Source organism: Phocoena phocoena, chromosome 2 (genome assembly GCF_963924675.1).
Source record: "Phocoena phocoena chromosome 2, mPhoPho1.1, whole genome shotgun sequence".
In the NCBI taxonomy this organism is placed as follows: Eukaryota; Metazoa; Chordata; class Mammalia; order Artiodactyla; family Phocoenidae; genus Phocoena; species Phocoena phocoena.
The window spans coordinates 81,666,595-81,683,535 of record NC_089220.1 but is presented as its reverse complement, the minus strand read 5'-3'; the positions used below and the strand labels follow the sequence as shown (position 1 = coordinate 81,683,535).

General features: G+C 35.6%; 1 protein-coding gene and 1 non-coding gene across 2 annotated transcripts in view; one reads left to right on the top strand and one right to left on the bottom strand.

The window, feature by feature from the left end:
• SPRED1 (sprouty related EVH1 domain containing 1) overlaps window positions 1–16,941 on the bottom strand; it is a 116,679-nt gene that overhangs the window by 82,216 nt on the left and 17,522 nt on the right. The window lies entirely within an intron of this gene.
• LOC136119631 (small nucleolar RNA SNORA70) lies at window positions 15,309–15,443 on the top strand. Its single transcript, XR_010655604.1, has one exon. It is a non-coding gene; the product is annotated as a small nucleolar RNA SNORA70 (small nucleolar RNA).

The following is a 16,941-nucleotide window of genomic DNA, read 5'->3' as shown; positions in this document are numbered from 1 at the left end:
GATTAACAGCCGACTTATAGCAAACAATGGAGGCCAGAGGCAGTGGGATGACATATTTCAGGTGCTGAAAGAAAAAAAAAATGTCAACCAATCTATACATAGCAGAAGTACCCTTCAAAAATGAAAAAGAAATTAAGACATTCTCAGATAACTAAAGGGCTGAGGGAGTTTGCCTCTATCCTTTGGGATGAAATTAAAGGACACTAGATAGTAACTCAAAGCCATATGAAGAAATAAAGAACTCTGGGAAGGGTTATTACATAGGTAAATATAAAGCTATTATTATTGTATTTTTGGTTTTTAACTTCTCTTTTTGTCTACAGTAATAATAAATCTGTATTAATGGGCCCATTAATGTATAAAGATGTAAACTGTGACAATAACAACATAAAAGGGAGTGGAGATGAACAGAAGCAGAGCTTTTATAGGCTATTAAAGGTAAGCTAGTATCAATTTAAACTATATCAACTTATATACTGTTTATAAGACACTGACTTTACATCCAAAACTACAAACAGGTTGAAAATGAAAAGATGAGAACAGTATTCCATAAAACAAGAGAGCTGGGGTGAATATATTAATATTATTATAAGAAACAGAGGTCATTATATATTGATAAAAGGGTCAATTCATGAAGAAGATGTAACACTTATAAACATATAAGAGTCTCAAACTATATGAAGTAAACACTGACAAAACTGAAGGGAGAAATAGACCTACAGTAATAGTTGGAGACTTTAATACCCACCATACTTTTAATAATGAATACAACATCATCTAATAAAAAAAGAATAAAGTACTGATGTGCTGCAACATGGTACCTCACAAATATGCTAAATGAAAAAAAAGTGCCATACCCAAAAGGTCACATACTGCATGATTTCATTTATATGAAATACCTAAAATAGGCAAATCTATAGACAGAAAATAGATTGGTGGTTGCCAGGGGATTAGGGGTATGGTAAAGTTTTGAAAAACTGCTTAATGGATATGGGGCTTTTTTTTTGGGGGGGGGGGGCTACACAGCTTGCGGGATCTTAATTCCCTGACCAGGGATTGAACCAGGGCTCTCAGCAGTGAAAGCACAGAGTCCTAACCACTGCACAGCCAGGGAATTCCCATGGGTTTGTGGTTTTGTTTAGGGTGATGAAAAGTTTTGGAACTACACAGAGATGGGGTTTGCATAGCAATATGAATGTACTAAATGCCACTAAGTTGTACGCTTTAAATGGTTAAATTTATGTTATATGTGAATTTCATCTCAATTTTTAAAAAGTGAATGCAGGTGGAATTAATGTTAATAGTATACTTTAATCCATTATATCCAACATATTTAAATAGATAATACAAAATAATCAATGAGGTATTTTATATTTTTTTCATACTAAGTCTTTGAAATTTGGTGCACATTTTGCAAATACAGCATATGTCAATTCTGATTAGTGCTCAATAGTCATATGTAGCTAACAGCTACCACACTGGCCAGGGAATCTTATTAAAAGATTACAAAAATAAGTTGTCAGGTGAGCATATACTGAAAGAAGACATTCTTAAAATCTGGAATACTTACTTTCTATCTTACAACACTTGTAGGTAATCTCCAGTGCTTTCTCTTTTTTATAAATTGAAGTAGCCACCAAAGAAATAAATATACGCATAATCCTACCTTAGACCATATTTTCTCCCCTGGAATGGTCTTTACAGCTAGGTAAAAGACCACCACTTAACTCTCATCTTGTCCTTTAGAGACTATAAAGGCTTCTCCTTCTGGTGAATTCAATGTATTCATCACATATCTTTCAGGCAGTTATTACCCTTATGATTCCTCTAACATTATCTTCTACTATGTAACTTCCAATTCTCCAATTTATCACATCTTAAACTTCCCTGCCCACCTGTATGTAGTGCCTCGTATACAACAAGAACTTAACATTCAACATCTTCCTATTCCATCGTAACTCTCTCCCTACTACAACTAATAAACAATATTTCATATGCAGGTAATGATGATACGAAAAGGACACCTGCAACATCCTCGTAGCAATTCAGGGGCTATTCTTTAGCTCCTTAATTGATAGTTCAGTTATGAGGGGATGAAACCCCATGCGTATGAAATCATGAATGCATGGAAACACTCCTGGCTTAAAAGCCCCACATTCCATACAAGAGTCAAAATATCTCGTAACAAACAGTCCATGGACATAGCTCCTTGAACTCCTGGCAAGGGATATATCCAAGTAAACAAATACACCACGTTCAGGGCAGAGCAAATCTCTGGCTTTCCACCAGATATATATATTTAGTTCATTCACAATCCTCCCCATGCAGATGCCGTTTACCAATCAGCAATGATGCCTACTAACACAACTGACATTCTATCTTCATCAGGATTCCAGACGACCAGAGCTTAACCCAAAGTCATTTTCCATAAAGGAGAATAGATTTGGTTAGGTCTTTATTATGTAAAACAGAGTAACTGCTAAGTAGATGGGGACACATTTACATACATACATAAGGAGGCGCTCGCTCAATGTAATTCAGTTTATTAATATCAACAATCAGAATATGGATATTACCTAATTATATGTAACCTATTCATTGTAATAATATTCTGTTTAAGACTAAAGTTTCTTATGTATGTATTTGTAATAATGAGTTGTAAATATGAAAACATTGCTGCTTTCAACAAGTAAAATATCCTCCAACAACATCTCAACTAAAATGTCACTGACAGAGGCAGAAAGATATTCTAGTCACACCTTATTTAAAAAGTGGACTGTGACAGAACATTTAGAAATAGCATCAGATATGTATCCGGAGTTGTGGGGACAGAGAGCAGGTGAGGAAGTTTATGAGAACCGCCAGCCAATTTGTGCTGGCAGAGTAGATTTTAAAAGTGGGAAGACAGGACATATGCTCCTCCGAATCAAGCCTTCTGAGAAGAAAGTCTGGCAGCTGCCAATTAACCACAGGAAAAGGGATCCCTTTGGGGATCAAAACAAAGACATTCTCTTGATAACATTTCTCCAGTTAGACTAAAATAACTAAGATTCAATTTCAGAACTAGTTTTTTTTTTCTTACAGTGAGATTTCTTTAACTCCTCAATTTTTCCATACCTAATTACATAGATGGTAAGTGATAGAGCAAAGATTCAAAGGTCTGAATAGAAAGCCTATGCTTTTTATCACTGTTACAACCAAGCAAATGCATGGTTGATAAAACTCACTGATATTCTGGTATTCACGTTTATATGTATTCATTTACTCAAAAATAAAATTTTTAAATCTTTCTCCACAGCTCCAAGAAGCTGTTGGATTCTTATAAAGTTAAAAAGTAATCTCTCTTGCATGTGTACATGCACACGCATGCACACGCACACACACACACACACAGACACACACACCCCTGCCGCATGTGGACATGACATACAAATGTCTATGTGGTACATTTAGCAGGATCCCTGCTATTGAGTTGTTTGAAGTGTACTGACAAGGCTTCAAACCGAAAGGGTTTTAATTTTAAACAAAACTGACTTCATTTTAAAGTTGACTCTGGTTAAGCTTCCTTATTTATCTCCCCCCAACCCAATTAGCTCTAGGTATGCAAAATCCTTATAGTTGCAGCAGAGAATGCCTCTTCTTATAGCTCAAAAGTCATGGAATTGAGTCTCATGTCTCTGATTTGTCTGCCCTGAACTAATCACACCCATGGAGGGTCAACCCACTCAAACCAAAAGGCCTAAAAGTGAAGGAATGACTTCCCCCAAGAAAAGTACTTTTCCTTGGTACTTTTTACTTGCACCTTTTAACAGAAGAATAATCAAGGTATACTTGGCATACTAAAACAATAGATGACCACTACAATATTGAAGAAGGTAATATGGGCTTGAATTCAAGATAACGTAAAAAAATTAATCAAAATGGGCTACACATCATGAAAGTGGACATACAAGTATGCAATAAAAGTTATTCTTGCTTGAGCTGGAAGATTACTGAAGACAACAAAAATGAATTACACTAAATAGGAATGCTACTGGTGAAGGCCTTGCGTATTCAAAAGGGAACTATTCTAAGCTTCTGTATAGGGAGGATGTAATTAAATTGATATCCAAGAGTATATATATTGAAAAATAGGATCAGGAAACCTTGGAATATTCAGGAAGCAGAGCGAGAAAGGCAGCTAGGAAGATGATGTTATTTGAATCCAAATGCTATTGGAAGCAGAGCGAGAAAGGCAGCTAGGAAGATGTTATTTGAATCCAAATGCTATTTCAATAATGAAACCTGGGAAAGCAGCAGTATCTTTACAGATAGAAGTTCAAGGTAGAATCCTCAATCTATTCTTTTAAACAAAACTCATAAACATAACAAATATTATGAAAATAAGGAGAGGATACAAAAAATACAGTAGTCAAAGATAACCTCCAATACTGTAAGCTTGTGAAGATTCAGTCCAGTGGTAGTACAGAGTGTAAATGATGCAGAAAAGAATCTGTCGTTATCTAGAATAAGAGTCGTCATCGATTGTGGTAAGAACACTCAAAGGAATTAACTAAAAAGCCATGGGGAGCATAAGTAATTCAACAGTCCCTAGCACATAATAGATATTTGATAAAAAATAAGATATATGGATGAATGGATTGGATGCCTTTTACAAGCCATATATCATATTAAACAGAAAGTATCCAAAGATGAATAAGACACAGTCCCTGTTCTCAAAGAAATCACAATACAACTAACTTGAATAAGTAATAAGGGCAATAATTTTTTTAAATTACCATTAATTCTGGTAATGGGAGCTTCAAAAATGAAACAGAAGCCTGTAAAAAAAAGAAAAGTAGAATATACTGAGACTGAGCTTTGGGAGAAATACTCGTCCTTTTAAGGAGGAAGAGAGGAGTCAGTGATAGGGGTCAGAGTACTTAAGATCGGTAGGAAAATTTGAGGAATACAGTGTAATGAAAACCAGGACAACGATTTGTCTTAAAATGCAAAAGAGAAGCCTAGTTTATTGGAAACATGATTTGAAAGCAAAAGTACTAATGGATTGATACAATAAATGTAGAACACTCATTTCTCCAGCAATAGAGAATAAAGTAATAATTCAGATTCTGCTAGTATTTTTTTGTTAAACAAATCATTTTAAGTAAGACTGTCTGTTAGAAAGGAATTAATAGCTATAAATCAATGTTTGAATTTTCTATCTCTTCTCATTTCACAGAAGACTCAGCCTATAAAGATACCTCTAATAGTATCTTAGGTCTTAACGCAAAGGTCAAAAACAAACATAAATGAACAAAAATAGTGAAGTGCTTATAATACTTATAGTGGTGGGGACTGTGGCCATCTAAAGCGAATATGTAACACTCCATTCTAGCAGCTGCCCTGCAGGAATGCAAGCTCAGTATTACGAGAATGTTTTGATCTTTTTAGAGAACCTGGAAATCCTGCCTATATGAAGTCCCCTGACTTCTTAAATACTGGCTCATTTATATGTGGACTGGCTTCACCTGCAGTTTTCATCTTTTGTTTTAAATAAATAATGAATCTTTAGTTCAACCGAAATAAAAATTGTTTTTATCCACTTTAACCACTGCATTCATCTCTCTTTTTAACTAAAACACTATGCGATAAACATAGCATTTGGCATCTCCTACACAATGCGAGAAATAAGAAACAGCAATTAACCAATTAGTACTTTATCCTTAATTCCCTAAACTAAATGTCACCTTAATACATTTTTTTCATTTCAAAGTGCTGAATACACTTTGCTCTTAAACACGAAACACAAAACATGTAAAATCCCAACAAATTCATTTAATAATGACCACATGAGTGACCAGGAATCATGGCCAAACTTGCTCCAGATAAAAATTCCACTGGTTCAGAGGTTCCTAAACTCATGTCCAAGGGTTGGCTCATTCTGTGAGTATTATCTGGAGAACTTTAAAAAAACACAGGCTGCCAAGGTCTACTGGTCTACTCCCTTGATTCCTAAAGGATGAGGCTTAGGAAAGCTGTATTTTAAATTTCTTATAGAGTCCTGACATGTAGCTGTATTTAGGAATAACTACTTATTCAGAATATTAATAAACTATAAAACTAATCTAATTTTGAATACATTAGAACTGAAAATCTGTCACTATAAATTCTACTTAGAATAATTTATTTCCTATCACTTCAGGCAATATAGTCAGACAGGTTACTCTAGTATTAGGCCTTAGATAATCTTAAAAATTAAAGTTCCAAAGGAAAGCACTAACTCAAGAATTCAACAGTCAGAACTAAAATACTGAGTTAAAATATCTTGGCAATCTAAAGTCCTTTAATAGCTCCTTAGCATGACTTACAAAACAACACCTCTCTGATACCTCTCTCCAACCATAACAGCATTCTTCCCACGCTTTAAACAGTCTCCCTCTACCCCAGGTCCTCTGCACTTACTTGGAGACTCCCCTGAGATATTCTATTGGCTTCCTCCTTAAGCATTAGATAACATGAATCCTCCCCAAATTAGATTCACCCAATCTAAACTAGCCCCAACATCCAGCTTCCCTCTATCCTTATCTATTACACTCTATTTCTTTTCCTCATAATGCTTATGACTATCTGAAATTATCTTATTTACTTCTTTCTTTCTTTTTTTTAAAGATTTTTTTTTTCACATGGACCATTTTTAAAGTCTTTATTGAATTTGTTACATATTGCTTCTGTTTTATGTTTTGGTTTTTTGGCCCCGAGGGATGTGGCATCTTAGCTCCCCGACCAGGGATCGAACCCGAACCCCCTGCATTGGAAGGCAAAGTCTTAACCACTAGACTACCAGGGAAGTCCCTCATTTACTTATTTCTTTAGGACTTATGTTCCATGTGAGCAGGGACACTGTTTTCCTTGTTCACTAGAATGTTATCTGAGATATAGTAAGTGCTCAATATGTATGTAATTGTTGAATGAACAGAAAAACATACAAAACCCTCCAACTTGACTTCTAACTTAAATGTGCACATAGATAAACCTCCATGAAGACAATAAAATGTTTTATACAATTTTTAGTACTAAACAAGATTAAAACAGGAAATTTCCCCTAGCTTCCTCTATCTTCCTCCTCTGGGCTCCCTTCCTCCAGAAACGTCATTCCCCTGTACCCTTGTGGTCAGGTAATTTTGACTTGAGACAGGTAAGCCTAAGAGCCTCCGAAACCAACTCTAATGACACTGAGAGTTGCAAGCAAGTACATTCTTACAATCCTAGCAAAACTCAAAAGATATAAAATTTGTCTCAACTATGTGTCATTCAGGGAAGACTACCTCAGATCTCAGAGTGATTTGTCTACCCAGGAAATAAGTACACTCTGGATCCGATGAGAGCTGAAGGATGAACAGAGGTAAATTAGAAAGAAGGGGAACAGTGAAGGAAGGGATAGAGTGGTTTTCTTGATAGAAGACTACTTTATGCAAAGGGCACTTTTTTCTTCAAGGAGTTCACCATCTAAATTGCATTATTAAATAGCATGAGAAACAATACGAATAGCAACATAATAATGTGCACTATAAATACATAGAAACAGCAGGAGCAGAGTTTTAAATATAAATTTGATAAATTTAATAAAGTAGGATGATACTATTTTTACATAGTTTGCAGCCCAAGATTCAAATGCTGAAAAGGGAACTAATCTGGGAATGAAGAAACACTGTTTCAGAAAAACTTTACTACCTTGAACAATGCCTTAAAAAAATTTTTTTTAATTCAACATTAATTCTTGAAAATATTCTTGGTAAAGAAATATTAGAAAAATACTTCCCTAACATGGTAAAAGCTATTAAAAACTCAATGATTATTACATACCTCTAAGTGAAACACCTGAGATGCTTCTATTATAGCCAGTTATAGGACATTACTGAGGAAGTTAAAAAAATTAATATTGCAGTTATATGATTAAAGAGGAGTGAGGAAGGAAAAGAGAAATGAAATACAAATATTGATTTAAAAATTATCCTTATTTGTAGATCATATGATTACTTATCTAAAAAAACACAAGCAGAGACTGCCCTGGTATTCCAGGGGTAAAGAATCCACCTTCCAGTGCAGGGGACGTGGGTTCTATCCCTGGTGGGGGAACTAAGATCCCACATGCTGCGGGGCAACTAAGCCCACGCACCACAACTAGAGAGCCCGCGTGCCACAAACTACAGAGCTCACATGCCACCACTAGAGAGAAGCCTGAGCGCCACAACTACAGAGAAGCCAGCACACCACAACGAAGAGCTCACATGCCACAATGAAAGATCCCGCATGCCACAATGAAGATCTCATGTGTCGCAAATAAGACCCGACACAGCCCACCCCTCCAAAAAAACAGGCGAATTTATTAGAAAAATAAGGAAGACCTTCTGTTTCCAGAACAGCCCATAAGAAGCTTGGAAGCCACCAATCTATGCTAACAACAAGTAAAAAGCTGAACAAACTTAAAAATCAACAACACTTCTTAGGTCCATAAGAGAAGTGAGGTCACAGGGCAAACCACGGCCCCCAAACTTGGAAAGCCAGGCAGATGAATACAGAGAATGACAATTTATTGGAACAGAAACGCAAGAGCAGAGAGCTCTTTGGGAAACAGTGCTGGGGTAGGGGAACCTAAGCTATAATTGATGAACTGCTGGAGGCTCAGTGTGGACAATTCTGAGATTAAAAACTCCAAGGGGACCCAGTCATCGAAATGCACCCCCACTTTTGTGAGTTTTACCTCTTGGTACTCTACCAATTCCTCACAGTGAATATCAGAGAAAAATCCCCTCATATTTCTAGAAGGTGGAAAGGAAGCATTTTGAAATACATGGAGCACACTGTTCTTAACAAAGTTTGCCCTTGGGAGAAATTATTTAACCAGAGTCTAACCTCCTCAAGTTGTATCAGAACCTAACTGACCTAAGGGAAGGTAAATAAATACCCAGCTACAGCCCACTCCAGCCATCTTGTCCTACCTAAGAGGGGTGAGGGAGAAACAAAGAAGCATTTGAGAAGTTCACAGTCCAGAGACACAGGATCACAAAGACTAAGTTCTGGAGACCAAATGTTCAGCAATGTTATTATAATTAACAATACTGTATTATACACTTGAAGTTTGCTAACAGGGTACGTTTTAACTGTTTTTACCACCAAAAAGAAAAAAGAAAGAAAAATAAAAAAGATAACTATATGCTGTGATAAATATGTTAATTACACTGACTGTGGTGATTATTTCATAATATATGTGAATATCAACACCAAACTGTACATCTTAAGTATAACCAATTTTTATTTGTCAATTATAACTCATTAAAGCTGGAGGAAAAGAAGACCTAATAATGGAACTATAAAACACTTCCCTACCCCCCTCACATTTTACCACCGCATTATTAAAGGCCTATTTACAGCAGTTCCTTTCAGCCAATACATCATGTCCGGCTATCAAGAAAAAATTACAAGGCATACTAAAAGGTAACAAACACAATTTAAAGAGACAGAGCATCAGAACCAGACTCAGATATGACAGAGATGTTGGCATTATCAAACCAAGAATTTAAAACAACTGTGATTAATACGCTACACCATCAAGAGTAATCCCTAATGTAAACTATGGACTCTGAGTAATAATGATATATCATCAACATAGATTCATCAACTGTAACAAATGTACCATTCTAGTGGGGGATGTTGACGGTGGTAGCAGATAGGCATGTGTTTGCACAGGCAGTATGTGGGAAATCTGTACCTTCCACTCAATTTTGCTGTGAACCTAAAACTTCTCTACAAAAATAAAGTCTGTTAAAAAAAAAAAAAAGAAGTGCAGTGTAGCAGTTGGATATAAGAAATAATTTAAAAATTAACTGGCTTTCTTATTTACCAGTGAATTAAGAAATTACAATACAAAAAGACCCAATCTACAATAAAAAAATATAAAATTACTAAACTAAAATGTGTAGGATCAATATAAAGAAATCTGTAAAACTTTAATGAAGAGGATAAAGGACCTGAGTGAATAAAAGGACATTTTACTGTATATTTTCTAAAGATGATAATTCTATGTAAATTCTGTTTATTTGTTGGAAATTCAGTTTAAAATATCAGTGGACTTTTTTGGGGAAAAAGAAGGTAACAACAAAAAAAAAGTGTCTAAGTATATTTAGAAGCCAAGAACATTTGAGTGATCTTTTAAAAACATAAGTCAGGTCACATGACTCTTGCTCAAAACCCTGCAAGAACTACATATTTCATTCATGATAAGAGGCTAAGCCCTAAGACTCAGTTTTAGAGAAATAAAAAGATAAAATGTGAATAATACACCTTAAAAAAAAAACCTGGAAAACTTCACAACATGATGTCATCACGGCTATCCCTTAGTAGCAGAGTTAGAGGTTACCTTTATTCTCTTCCTTTATAATCACAAAAACAATAAAAGTACCAAAATGAAACAAAGCAATTCAAGGTCTAATAATAAACATTTAATAGCAAACATTTACGTAGATCTTACCATATGCCTAATCTATTTGGGACTTACCTTTAATTCTGATGATAACCCTGCAAAATGGTGTTATTCTATATTACAGATAAGGAAACTAAAGTTTCAAGAGGTTAAGTAACTTACGTCCCTTGGAAGTGACTGAGCAAGGATTTAAAACCCATGCTGTTCTAGTTCTGCTCCACAACTTATAGCTGTGACTAGAAAGTAAAAAAAAAATTCGCTCTTTACCTCCAGCTTCATTTATGTAAAAGTAAGAATAGTATTTGGAAAAAATATTCTTTATCAGTTATATTTTCCATTTTTCTACAATTTTATAAGTCTAAATATAAGGTCAGAGCATCTACTTAAAAAAATGATTCCACAATCATGACTCCCCCTTCTGCAGAGAAACAAGTCTCAAATCTGTAATCCTAATTTCACAAAGTAACCATGTCCACCCTGACAACATACCCTTTATATAAAGCCCAATACCACTCCATCCCCTGACCCCAAAAATGTTCAGCAACCTAGTATACCTCATGGAAATCCACTAAAACTTAGGAGATGCTTTTCAATTATGAGCAACATTGGATTTAAATCAGCATCGTGGTCCTCATACACAGTAGTTTAAAAAACAAAACAAAAACAGCATGTCAGTAAGGCTCCTACCAACCTACAAGCCACGGTCCTCATGTGAAATTAAAAACAGGGAATGGTGAAATAAAACAACCATCGCCAAACTTTAATCATCAAGTTAAACAACCATCGCCAAATTTTAATCAACAAACAAATTATAATCTATAAACTTTCATTTTAAAATCTGTAATAAGATTATAGTTAAGATATAGAGAATATATTTCTCATTAGTATTAGGAAATAGGCATAGATAAGAATTTTCAAGTGTTTCTAATATCCAAAAACTCAAACCAGTCTAATACCACTTATCTATCTAGGTCAGCAGCTTTTATATCAGACACAGCTTGAGCAGAATAAGGAATGCTTAATGAACATATAGTAAAATCACACCTATTTCCAAAAAGATGTATACATGGGAACATGTATGATCTCAGTAATGCTGGCGAAAGCATCAAGGAGTGAAAGCTTTTTCATTCCACAGATAAAATTCATATAGATATTCCACAGATAAATTTAAAACAGCCACAAAAACATACTTTCTTTGCCCTATAAGAGCGCACAGCATCTACTAAAGAGGAAGGTATGTTGAAATGGGTAGGAACTTTACATTTAAAATTTTCAGGACTTCCTATAAGTGAACATGAATTGAGTATGTGTGCTTTCCTTTAAACCAAAAGATTAACAGATGATTTTTTCTTCATCCATACATCTCAAACTGTGAGGTACTTCTCCAAAGGTATGCATTTTATTTTTATACAGAAAAATGTGCATTTTTCAGAAGGTGGAAACTTCAAATCAGAGTGGTGTACTAAGCGTATAAAAATTAAAAAGCATAGAACTTTTAAGCAGTTATAAGGAACCTGAAAGACATAGACTAATACAACACACAACACAGGTTAAAGAAAAGATCCATTTTGAAAAGATCCACACTGATGATCATAATTCTTTTTAACTCAGTTTGAAAATAACAAGTTGAGAAACTCCCAACTTCACGAGACAGTCCATTCCATTAGCCAACTCATATCATTAGGAAGTTGTCTTTTTCATAAAACAAAAATTTACATCCCCACCCTTTAACCTCCATCTGGTTTTATTCTCAGGAATAAGAGAATCTAAGTTTACTCCAAATATTTTATGAGGTTTTTAATCATCTGGAGATAGCTAACATTTTTTTGCTGATCAACTCTTCCCAAGCTCAACATGACAAGTTCCTATGACTCTTCCTCATCTAACCTAGTTTCGAAATATCTCATCATACTGGTAGATTATGAATTTGTCACAATGGCTATGTGTGTGTGGGAAAAGAATAAATAACAACTTTTTAGATATGGATGTTAGGTGATGGGCTAAGCTCACTCACTAGGCAAAGCAGTTCACTGCTTTCTCCTTCAATGTGCCATCCAATTTACAGCCACATTCCTGAATGATGGTCAAGAGCTCACATTCTAAGTAGTCCTTTTAGTTGTAAGAGATGCTAAATAATTTGCACTTACTCGTTCTCGTTTGGTTTTGCAAACAGTTGGTTTTGCTTACAAAAGAAAATGTAGTTTGCTGGTCTACATACAGATTCATTAACTTCCTGAATACAGTGCCCAACCAAATGTCCTAAATAACTGAGGCTAAAATATCACATTTTTCATCTCATCTATTTTTAGATAAAATAGATTTAGTAGCCTAACTCAACTATAATTACCATCACAAAAACAATAATGGATTTTTTTTAAAAACCTGTGACAAAGACAGTCGATTAACAGTGATTAACGTTGGATGATAAGAATCTACATGACCATTACCTTCTTTGCATCTTTTACTTTTCTAAAAATTAAACAAACAACTCACCCACAAGCTAAATAAACTATTTCTTACCAAGATCCTGCTGACTAGCATAAGGATGTGAACTGTTCTTTCAGAGATGCTTTTTCATTTACCTGTTGTTCCTATTAATGAAGGTATTCTGATTAAAATCCCTTTAAAAAGGCAAATCAGATATTTCTCTTCCAACTTACATTAGCTATATTTTAGGCATTACTGTTGATTACTGGTATCAATGATTCCTAAAACTAAAGAAGAGGATGACATCCCTAAAAAAATTATTTCCCTTTACAGATATTGGGGAAAAAAATCTACGGTGGAAAAAACACAGCATTAACAGTCAAAAATCAAAGTTTCCACTGAGACTGATAAAATGCAACTGTAACATTTTGGGCAAACTATTTTATCATTCCAGGCCTTAATACCCTCATCCAAAACACTTAAAGAGACAAGATGCTATTTAATCGAAATCCTTTCTCATTCTAAATTTCTTTGATTCCATGAACTATCCAAGACGTGTAAAACTATCCCAGGTAGTCCATCATAAATATTTGTCAATTAATACTTAGTATTTATTCTACAGTATGAACTTTTAAAGTTTCTTTGCAACGAATTAGTTACTTCTACTACTACTACTACTATTAATAGCTAACACTTCAGTACTTGCTATTTACACAGTTCAATGTTTTACATGGATTACATTTAATCCTCACAATAGTCTTCCAAAACATATAATTATTATCCTCATTTTACAGACATGATTTACAAAAGTCCAAGATCACAAAACTGGTAAGTGACAGAACTAGGCTTCCAATCTTGGCAGAATGAACTCAAAATCCCCCATGGAGGTATACAGAATAAACTTGTTCATCAAACCCTCAACATGACAACTAACAGACACTCTGAAAGCGTGAATACATATATAACAGAAACAGTACTTCACACAGTAGGCAGTATAAAACTTGGATTTAAAACCACTTTATAATACTTATTAAACTTTATGATCTTAGGCAAATCACTTAAGTCTCTTTGCTTACATGGAATATGGGAAAAATAGTATCGACTCAAGAAGCTACTGTAAGAATTAAAAGCGACAACATAAAATGTTTACGTAAGTGTGCTTAGCAAACAGATATCATATACGGTTGTATAATATTACTAAATTAAGTGGCAATGTGTTAAAAGGAGGCACATAAATATTATATATTAATCTAAATACTATATATTCATTTAGCATAATTTATATATAATATATAAATCAGCCATTTGGATTCATGGATAATGAATCAACTTATTTTTCTTCAGCTAAGACAGCAAAAGAGATGATTTATTGTACACGTTACATTCTCAGCCACAACTGAGAACAGAACTAGTCCAGAACATCACAGGTCCAGGGCAAAGGACCAAAAGGGGACCATTTTGATACGAGCAAGGTGGGTCTCTCGAAGGTGGGTGAAGCGATCGTAATGGCCATGGATGTTCCAGATTCGTTGAGACATCTTCTAGACAGGAGGCAGGCAGTCTGACAATTTGCACCAGCTTGCCTGGCCCCTGGCTGCCCTTTGTTTCTGTTCCCGTGGCCTCCACGGGTACGAGTTTACTTGGACCTCTGCCTCACCTTTCTTCTTTTGCGCTTCAGCCTGCACATGCGTTTCTTCCTCCACTTTGCTCTCATGGGGCGGAGGTTTCTCAGAAGATGGCGCTAAGGCCGAGAGCCATGGATAATTAATCAATTTACAATAGCCACACCACCTACCTCAACCCCTTAACTATTGAGGGGAAAAAAAAATGCCACATAGTAAACATTCTCAGCACAATGTCCTCCCAAAACATATATTCAGATACTACCAATGTCTAGCATACTGCCTTAACCATAGCAAGAATATAATATTTTTGGGACTGTAATGACTACTTTATGTTTTGAAACAGCTATACCTATTATAATGTTTAATAATTTTCTTGAATATTACGAACTAAAGTGTGCCCTGTCCGTGCCAGGAAAGACAAATAACAGAATTAACAGAAAAGACAAATGTAAGGAAGGAATTACAGTGATATAGGAGAGTAAGTAGAAAGAACCCGGACTTTGGACAGAGAAGGCCTGAGTTTATGTCCCAACTATATCTCTTTTACCTGGCTGTTATGAACAAGACTTTTAACTTTCAGCTTAGTTTTCTTCATCTGTAAAATGGGGTTAGTACCACCAGCATCACCCTAATGCCAATAAGCACACCTACCACTCAGATAATAGTTTCTAAATATAATTCTCCAATAAAAGAAACCAGAGTTCCTTGGATAAATAGGATGACTCTACAGCTGTGACAGGGAAAATACGAAATGAGCCTAGAACATCTTGTGAAGCCAAAAAGGAAGTGCTCATCTGCAGTCAATTAAGCCAACCGCGCCCTTTTCCCCATGGGGGCCCCGTGTGCAATGGCTGCAAACAGCAGCCTCCTCGGTAGTGTATGCAGCCTGTTGCCTCTATGGGTTGCCCAAACGGACCTTGGAGACAGCCCTTTCCAGTGGCCATTCATGACTGGCATGCTGTCCCAATCTAGGCTCCAGACAGGTGTTCATGGTGCCTTTGGAAAGCCCCAGGGCACAAGGGCCAGGGTCCTCATTGGCCAAGTCATCGTGTCCCTCCGCACCAAGCTGCAGAGCAAGGAGCATGTGATTGAGGCCTTCTGCAGGGCCAAGTTCAAGTTCCCTGGCTGCCAGAAGATCCATATCTCCAAGAAGTAGGGATTTACTAAGTTGACTGCAGATGAATTTGAAAACAGGGTAGCAGAAAAGTGGCTCATCCCGGATGGGTGTGGGGTCAAATACATGCCTAATTGTGGCCCCTGGACAAATGGTGGGCCCTGCATTCATGACAGCCTTAACAGTGTCCCCTCCTTGCTCATGCCCACCAATAAATCCTACTTCCCTGTCAAAAAACAAAAAAAAAATTTTAAACAAACAAACAAACAAAAGGAAGTGCTCAAAAAACGAAGGAACATGTCAAAAGGCACAGAAGCCAACTTGATGGGGCTCCCAATGGCCAAATCTGGGACAACAGAGCATCAAAATAATGACAGCAATGGACTATTGTCCATACTAATAGAAATAAATAATAAATAAATAAATGGTGGGGAGAAGAGAGAGCTTATCTATAGAATTCCAATTAATAAAGATGAAAGGAATAATGGAAACAAAATCACCAATTTGGCAAACATCACAATATTTGTTATAGACAAGACTCATAAACAGACATTAAAAATAGTGAGCAAATGTATAATAGGAAACATGATATTTACATAATCTCAAAGTATCACCCCCCAGAAGATGCTTATTACATAAAGGATCTACCATGTGAGAAACTGGCAGGCATCATCTTAACCAAATGATCAAATTTCGTATCATCATATGGGATATATCACCATCACAGACCTCCTAAAGCATGAGGACACCTTCACTCTATAGTACTGTTGCCCACAATGTTTAACTTCAATTTAATCAAGACTGAGCATCAAATGCAAACTGAAGAACATTCCATAAAATACCTGGCCAGTACTCTTCAAAAAAGTTTCAAAATTATGAAAGAAACACCGAAGAGCTATTCCAGATTAAAGGAGGCTAAGGAGACATGAATACTTAATACAATATGCAAAGTTGGATTGTATCCTGAACTAGAAAAAGGACATTATGGAACTGATGAAAGCTGAAGTAAGGTCAGTAGATAATATTACATCGATGTTAATTTCCTGATTTGGCTATGTAAGATACTAAAATTTTGGGAAGCCAGTTGAAGAATATATGGATATTCTTTGGATATTTTTTCCTACTTTTTTGTAGGAAAAAATTCTTTTGTAGGTCTAAAATTATTTCAAAGTGAGATTATATAAACACACATGAATTTCTGAAGAAACACAGCAATGTGAGGAAGACTAGCTTATACTTGTTTTACCAATAACTGCCACATATCTTTGAGCAGCTCTTTAGTATATAATAGTGAAAAAATTCTCAAGATTATG